The sequence below is a fragment of the Mus caroli genome, chromosome X (genome assembly GCF_900094665.2).
Source record: "Mus caroli chromosome X, CAROLI_EIJ_v1.1, whole genome shotgun sequence".
In the NCBI taxonomy this organism is placed as follows: domain Eukaryota; kingdom Metazoa; phylum Chordata; class Mammalia; order Rodentia; family Muridae; genus Mus; species Mus caroli.
In genome coordinates this window covers 102,159,811-102,167,054 of record NC_034589.1, presented here as the reverse complement: position 1 = coordinate 102,167,054, position 7,244 = coordinate 102,159,811, and the positions used below count along the sequence as shown (strand labels likewise).

At 40.2% G+C, this 7,244-nt stretch overlaps 1 pseudogene; it reads right to left on the bottom strand.

Moving 5' to 3' along the window:
* Nucleotides 1-4,822: 4,822 nt before the first annotated feature.
* On the bottom strand, nt 4,823-6,360 carry LOC110287228 (annotated as a pseudogene).
* Nucleotides 6,361-7,244: the final 884 nt, after the last annotated feature.

Sequence of the window (7,244 nt, the reverse complement as noted above, 5' to 3'; positions counted from 1 at the left end):
TTGTGAAAACATTCTCTTTTTCCCTTCAGTTCTGGAAACATGTAGCCATCTTTATTACAACTCACATAAACATTTTACCTTGCATTTCTGTTTGGAAACATCCAATCATTTTAACCTTTCTTCCATCTTATATAAACTGTTTTCCATCAAGAAATAAACATTCATTTTAATTTTATATATAAATACTTATTGTTAAAATACTTTTTCCATAATTTATGTTTTATTCACTTTACATCCCTATCACAGCCCCCTCCGTCCTCTCCTCCTTGTCCTGTCCTTACAAATTCTTATCTCCACTACCCACTCCCCTCAGAAATGGGGAATTCCCCCTTGTATATCATGCTACCCTGGGAAATCTAGTCCTAGCAAGATTATGTGCATCATCTCCTACTTAGGCCCAACCACGCAGTCCAAGTAGAAGAAGGGGATTCAATGGCAAGCAACAGAGTCAGAGATAACCCATACTCTGTTAGGGTACCCACATGAAAACTAAGTTGCACATCTGCTATAAATATGTACGAGGCTTAGGGTTAGCCCCTGCATGCTGTTTGGTTAGTGTCTAAGTCTATGTGAGCTCTCATAGGGCCAAGTTACTTGACTCTGTAGGTCTTCCTCTGGTGCCCTTAACAAGGCTGTCTCATATATTTCTTTTTTTCCCACATTTTTATTATATATTTCTTCATTTACATTTCAAATGCTATCCCAAAAGTCTCCTATACCTTCCCCCACCCTGCTCCCCTACCCACTCACTCCTACTTCTTGGTCCTGGTGTTCCCCTGTACTGGGGCATATAAAGTTTGCTAGACCAAGGTGCCTCTCTTCCCAATGATGGCCGACTAGGCCATCTTCTGCTACATATGCAGCTAGAGACACAAGCTTTGGGGGGTACTGATTACTTCATATTGTTGTTCCACCTATAGGGTTGCAGACCCCTTCAGCTCTTGGGTACTTTCTATAGCCCTTACATTGAGGGCCCTCTGTTCCATCCAATAGCTGACTGTGAGCATCCATTTCTGTATTTGCCAGGCACTGGCAAAGCCTCACAGGAGACAGCTATATCAGGGCCCTTTCAGCAAAATCTTGCTGGCATATGCAATAGTGTCTGCATTTGGTGGCTGATTATGGGATGGACTCATCTCACATATTTCTATCCCCCACTCTTACACAAGACTCTTTGAGCTCCACTTGAGGTTTGGCTATGAATCTGTGCATCTGTTTCTATTCACTATTGGATGAAGAATCTCAGGAAACAGTTACACTAAGTTCTTGTTTGCAAGCATAGCAGAGTATCAGGGGTTGGTTCTCTCCCAGGGATGGGCCTTAAGTTGAGACAGTCATTTGTTGGCCTTAGTCTCAGCTCCATATTTATCCCTGCACATCTTGAAGGTGGAACAAATTTTGGATTGAAGATTTTGTGGATGGGTCTATGTTCTCCTCCTTCCACTGGAAGTCCTGTCTGGCTACAGGAGGTAGCCATGTAAGTCTCTATACTCTCTGCTGGTAGGAATCTTAGCTAGTGTCACCCCCAGAGATTCCTCATGGCCTCCCCCATCCCAGATCTCCTGTTAGTCCCAGAGATACCCCCAACATGATTTCCATTCTTATGCCCAGCCCTCTCTCACCACCCTCCACCCACACCCAATAACCCACCTTGCCCTTTCTCCCACCAAGTTCTCTATCCCCATCCACCTCTGATGATTATTTTCTTTCCCCGTCTGAGTGAGGTTCACACATCCTCCCTTGGGACACCGTATTACCCTATTTCTTTTGGTATATGAATTAGAGCATGGATATCTTGTACTTTATGACTAATGTCCTCTTATTAGTGAGTACATGCCATATGTGTCTTTCTGGGTCTGGGTTACCTCACTTGGGGTGATATTTTCTAGTCCCATCCATTTGATTGCAAAATTCATGATTAAAGATATCCGTTAGGTCCAAATGGCTCATATTATCTGTTAATTTAGTTATTTATCTGTTTAATTTTTGTCTGGGTAATCTATTGATTGGTAAAAATGGGGTGTTCAAGTCTCTCACTACTAATGTGTGGGGTTTGATATGTTAATTAATCTTTAGCAATGCTTCCTTTACATATGCCTTTATGTTTAGGGCATAGATGTTCAGAATTGAGATATCATTTTGGTAGATTTTCCTTTGAGTATGAAGTGTCCTTTGCTGTCTCTTTTAATTAAATTTAGTTGAAAGTGTATTTTATCAGATATTAGAATGGCTACTCCAGCTTTCTTTTTGGCTCTATTTGCTTCGAAACCTTTTTTCCACCCTTGACTCTGAGGCAATGTCTACCTTTATGGTTGAGGTGTGTTTCTTGTATGCTGCAGAATGATGGATCCTGTTTTCACATCCATTCTTTTAGCCTGTGTCTTTTTATTGGGGAAGTGAGTCCATTGATATTGAGAGATATTGGAAGAAGAGAGAGAGTAGGAGAAATGCCTTCCTTCTTTTAGCTGGTTGGAGTTACTTATTTTCTGTGCTTTCTTGGATGTAGTTATTTTCCTTGGGTTAGTGTTTTCCTTATAGTATTTTCAGTAGGGCTAGATTCATGAATAGACATTTGAATTTGGATTTTTCTTGAAATATTTTGTTTTCTCCATCTATGTGATGGAGAGTTTTGCTGAGTATAGTAGACTAGGTTGTAATATGTGGCTTTTTAGAGATTGCAAGAATATCTGTTCAGACCTTTCTAGCTTTTAGAGTTTCTGTTGTAAGGTCAGGTATAGTTCTGATAGGTCTTTTGAATACTACCTGGCCTTTTTCCCCTTGCAGCTTTTCATATTCTTTATTTGTTCTGTAGATTTTGTGTTTTGATTATTATATGCTAGGTGGATTTTCTTTTGTGGTCCAGTATAATTGGTGTTCTGTAAGCTTCTTGTGTGTCTATAGGCATCTCTTTCTTTATGTTGGGAAATTTTTCTTCTATGATTTTGTTGAAAATATTTTCTGAGCCTTGGTGCTGGGACTCTTCATCTTCTTCTATTCCTATTATTCTTAGATTATGTCTTTTTGTGTTATCCCAGATTTCCTGGATGATTTGTTTCAGGAAATTTTTAGATTTAACATTTTCTTTGATGGGTGTATCAATTTCTTCTATTGTATCTTCTAAGCCTGAGGCTCTCTCTTTCATCTCCTGTATTCTGTTAGAGATGCTTGCAACTGTTGCTCCTGTTCTCTTTCCTACATTTTCCATCTCCAGGATTCCCTCAGTTTGTGATTTCTTTATTGTTTCTATTTCCACTTTAACATCTTGCACAGTTTTATTTATTTCCTTCACCTGTTTAATTGTATTTTCTTGTATATCTTAAAGGGACTTATTTGTTTCCTCTTTAAAGACTTCTACATGTTTGGTTGTATTTTCTGTAATTATTTAAGGAATTTCTTTATTTGCTCTTTAAATTTCTCTATCATGTTTATAAGATTGGATTTAACATCATTTTTGTTCTTCAGTTGTGTTTTGTTAGAATGTCCAAGGCTTGCTGTTATAGGGTAGCAGCACTCTGGAAGGATCATATTGCCCTGTCATTTGTTTACTATGTTTTTAGGGCTATAAGCTATCTGGATGGATTTGGTCCCTAGATGTTTCTGTTGTAGTAGGTATTGAGATAAGAGTTAACCTTAAAGGTCTTGTGTGGCAGGCCTGATTAAGTATTCTTGGGCTGTATGGTTCTGTATCTGCATGCCTGTATTATACAGGATTCACAGGTCTTTTTTTTGGTTCAGTATCTGCATGCAGTTTTAGTGCAGGTGGGCAGAGAGATGGTGGGAGAATGGAGAACCTCCTGGGCTAGTAGGCTGCTCAATGCAGCTTGGCGTGCCACAGAGGAGTCAGCAAGCAGGGAAAATGGATGATGGAAGGGATGCTAATATGTATGGTTCAGGATCCGTAGGTCTTATGAAGGTAGTCAGAAAGGGTGGGGGAGAATATAGCAGATCTATCAGATCGTTCAAGGTAGCTTGGCTTGTCCCAGAGCACTCAGTGAGCAGGAAGATGGGTGAGGTAAGACAGCTAACCTATATGTTTCAGGATCCTTAGGTCTGATGAAAGAAGATGGAAAGGTGGGCGTGGGAAAACGAGGGTCCAGAGGGGATAGCAGGCAGCTTAGGTCAGTTTGACATGCCCCAGAGGACTCAGTGAACAGAGAAGATGGGATAAGGAAGGGACTCTAACCTGTATGGCTCAGGCTGTACAGTTCTGATAAAATAGGGTAGAGAGCCTGGAGGCAAAATGAAGTCCAGAGGGGAAAGCAGGCTTCTTAGGGTAGCTTGACATACCCCAGACCAGTATGTCTGATTTTATGCTGAGGACTTTGTTCCACTTTGACTTGTATATTGTGCAGGGTAATAGATATGGTTCTATATACATTCTTCTACATGCAGTCATCCAGTTAAACCAGCACCATTTGTTGAAGATGCCTTCTTTTTCCATTTTGTTGTTTTGGCTTCTTTGTCAAATAGCAAGTCTTCATAGGCATGTGACTTTATTTCTAGGTCTTCACTTTTATTCCATTGATCAACCTGTCTGTATTTATGCCAGTCCTATACAGCTTTGATTATCATTGCTCTGTAGTATATCTTGAAATCAGGGATGGTGATACCTCCAGGAGTTCTTTTATTGTACAGGGTTGTTTTTGTTATCCTGAGGTTTTTGTTTTTTGTTTTTTCCGTGTTAACAATTTTATTTTTCAAGATAACAGGAGTTGTATATAAATGACAGCAGACCCTTGCTTCTTTATTTTTATCTAACTAAAAGATAACTCTAGATGAATTCTCAAGAGAAAAAAAAAGCTATACACATAAGGGACCTTCATCATCTACTTGGAATCAGTAGTTGTGTTGCTGTCATAGAATCAGGAAAGAGGTTGTGGTAAGTTGGAAGAAGTACATACGCTGCTGTTATCATTTTACCAGCAAACCATCTGCCATGCAATGCATTGACAGCAGCAATAGCCCGCAGCAATAGATAGACACTTCACATACACATTGCCCTGAGGTGAATTTTTGTCAACATAAATAGGAATGACTCCTCCATGTTTATTACATTCTTCAATGGCATCATCTTTAGTCTCTGTATCCCATCCAAATTCTTCTTCTGTTTGAGGATTAAACATGTTAGAAAGTTGGAAACACTGTGTTGCAAGAGGTTGAACAGACCCAGCTGAAGCTAAAGCTGAGGTGTCAGTCTGTTGGGAAAGTCGTGTTTGCCAATCTGCTACAGCACCAAATGCCAAAGAGCCACTCATTTGTAAAGCTTGTTGTGTGGCAGATGGAATCTGCAAACAGGTACCCTCCACAAGTCTTGCCATTAACTAAAGATGTCCAGTTGTTCCCAAGTCAATTCCAGTCTTTTCTAGTTCATCACTGTCCAAAAATGAACTAGCACTAGAAGCATCAGTTTGTTCAGTAACATGACCAACTTTCAATGGTCTCCCAGCTAACTTTAATCCATTAAGCTGTTCCAAAGCCTTTTTGACACATTCTGAGTCAGAAAATGTAATAAGTCCATCCATATCACTTAGATTGACCAGTTTCACTATCCATCATGAGCTGAATACTTTCAATCCTTCCAAAAGGTTCAAAGATCCCCCGAAGCATATCTTCAGTTATGTGAAAGTGTAATGAGCCTACATAGAGCCTCATAGGTCCAGCACTTCCCTTTTGTAAGTTGTTTGCCATTGCAGCAGCTCTGTTTTTGTTTTTGTTTTTGTTTTTGTTTTTTTTTTTTCTGCCTGTGATGCCTGGACTATGATTGGTACTCCTAAAACTCGTTGGCCAGTTAATCCAATTGCTAGAGGCACTGAACTGACTTCAACAAATTCCACATAGGCAATTCCTTTGGAACGTCTTGTATTTCTTTCAGAAATCATTCTCACATCTTGAACCTTCCAACTGTAGAGAAAAACTCTTCCAAATCTCTCAGTCGAATTCTTGCTGCCAGTTGCATGCAGAAAACAGTCCTTGCATCCATTTCCCAAGGAGTGAGATTATCAATAGGTTCCCTTGTAGGGCTCCTGTCTTTCTTGAATTGACTTTTGCTTTGAGACGTCTTCTGTAGAGACTTCTGTAGGGCCTCGGAATCTTCTATCCCAACTTCGTGAGCGGCTTCGTCTCCATTCTTTGCTTCTACTTCGTTTCTGCTCTTGGCTTTTGCTTTTTCCTATCTCTATCTCTACTTCATTTCCGTTCTTTACTTTTGCTTCTTTTTCTCTCATGTCTACGACTTCTGCTCTTGCTTTTTTCTCTCTCTTTTTGCTACGTTCTTCATGGCAGTTAGCACTGTTCAGCTTGCTCTCATCTTTCTTGTAAGGGGCCTCAAGCATGGCTTCAATTATCAATATTGTCTGCCATTTTCTCTACTCGCCTGTGTGGGTTTCTGTGCGCCTGTGCTCAATAAGTAGGCTGCTGCAGCCACCACCACCAATGCTGCTGTTGCTATTGTTACACCATAGGCCCAGGCAGCTGTACAGCCCAACCCTAATATTATCCGGGCCATGGGCGTCTAGGCCCAAGCGAATCTAAAAGAAACAATGGGGCCGGGCGTGGTGGCGCACGCCTTTAATCCCAGCACTCGGGAGGCAGAGGCAGGCGGATTTCTGAGTTCGAGGCCAGCCTGGTCTACANAAAAAAAAAAAAAAAAAAAAAAAAAAAAAAAAAAAAAAAAAAAAAAAAAAGAAACAATGGGATTAAAGGAGCCAGCGAGGGAGAGCAGGGCAGCAGCTTCTGCAGCTCAGCATCCACCCCTTCAACAGCATCTGCTAGCTCGCTGAAATGGCGGCCACTGATCCTCCGTACTCACATTCACCAACACATACACACCTGGTTTTTGCTTTTGTTTTTCCGTATGAAGTTGAGAATTTATTTTTCAAGATCTGTAAAGAACTATATTGGAATTTTTTATGGGAATTGCTTTGAATTGGTAGATTGCTTTTCATAAGATGGCCATTTTACTATGTTAATCCTACCAATCCATGAACATGGCAGATCTTTCCATCTTCTGAGACCTTCCTCAATTTCTTTCCTCAGACACTTGAAGTTCATGTCATACAAGTCTTTCACTTGCTTGGTTAGAGTTACAAATAATATTTTATATTATTTGTGGCTACTGTGAAGGGTGTTGCTTCCTAATTTCTCTCTCACTCTGCTTATCAGTTGTATGAAAAAAGGTTACTGATTTCTTTGAGTTAATTTTGTATGCAGCTACTTTGCTGAAATTGTTTATCAGCTGTAGGAGG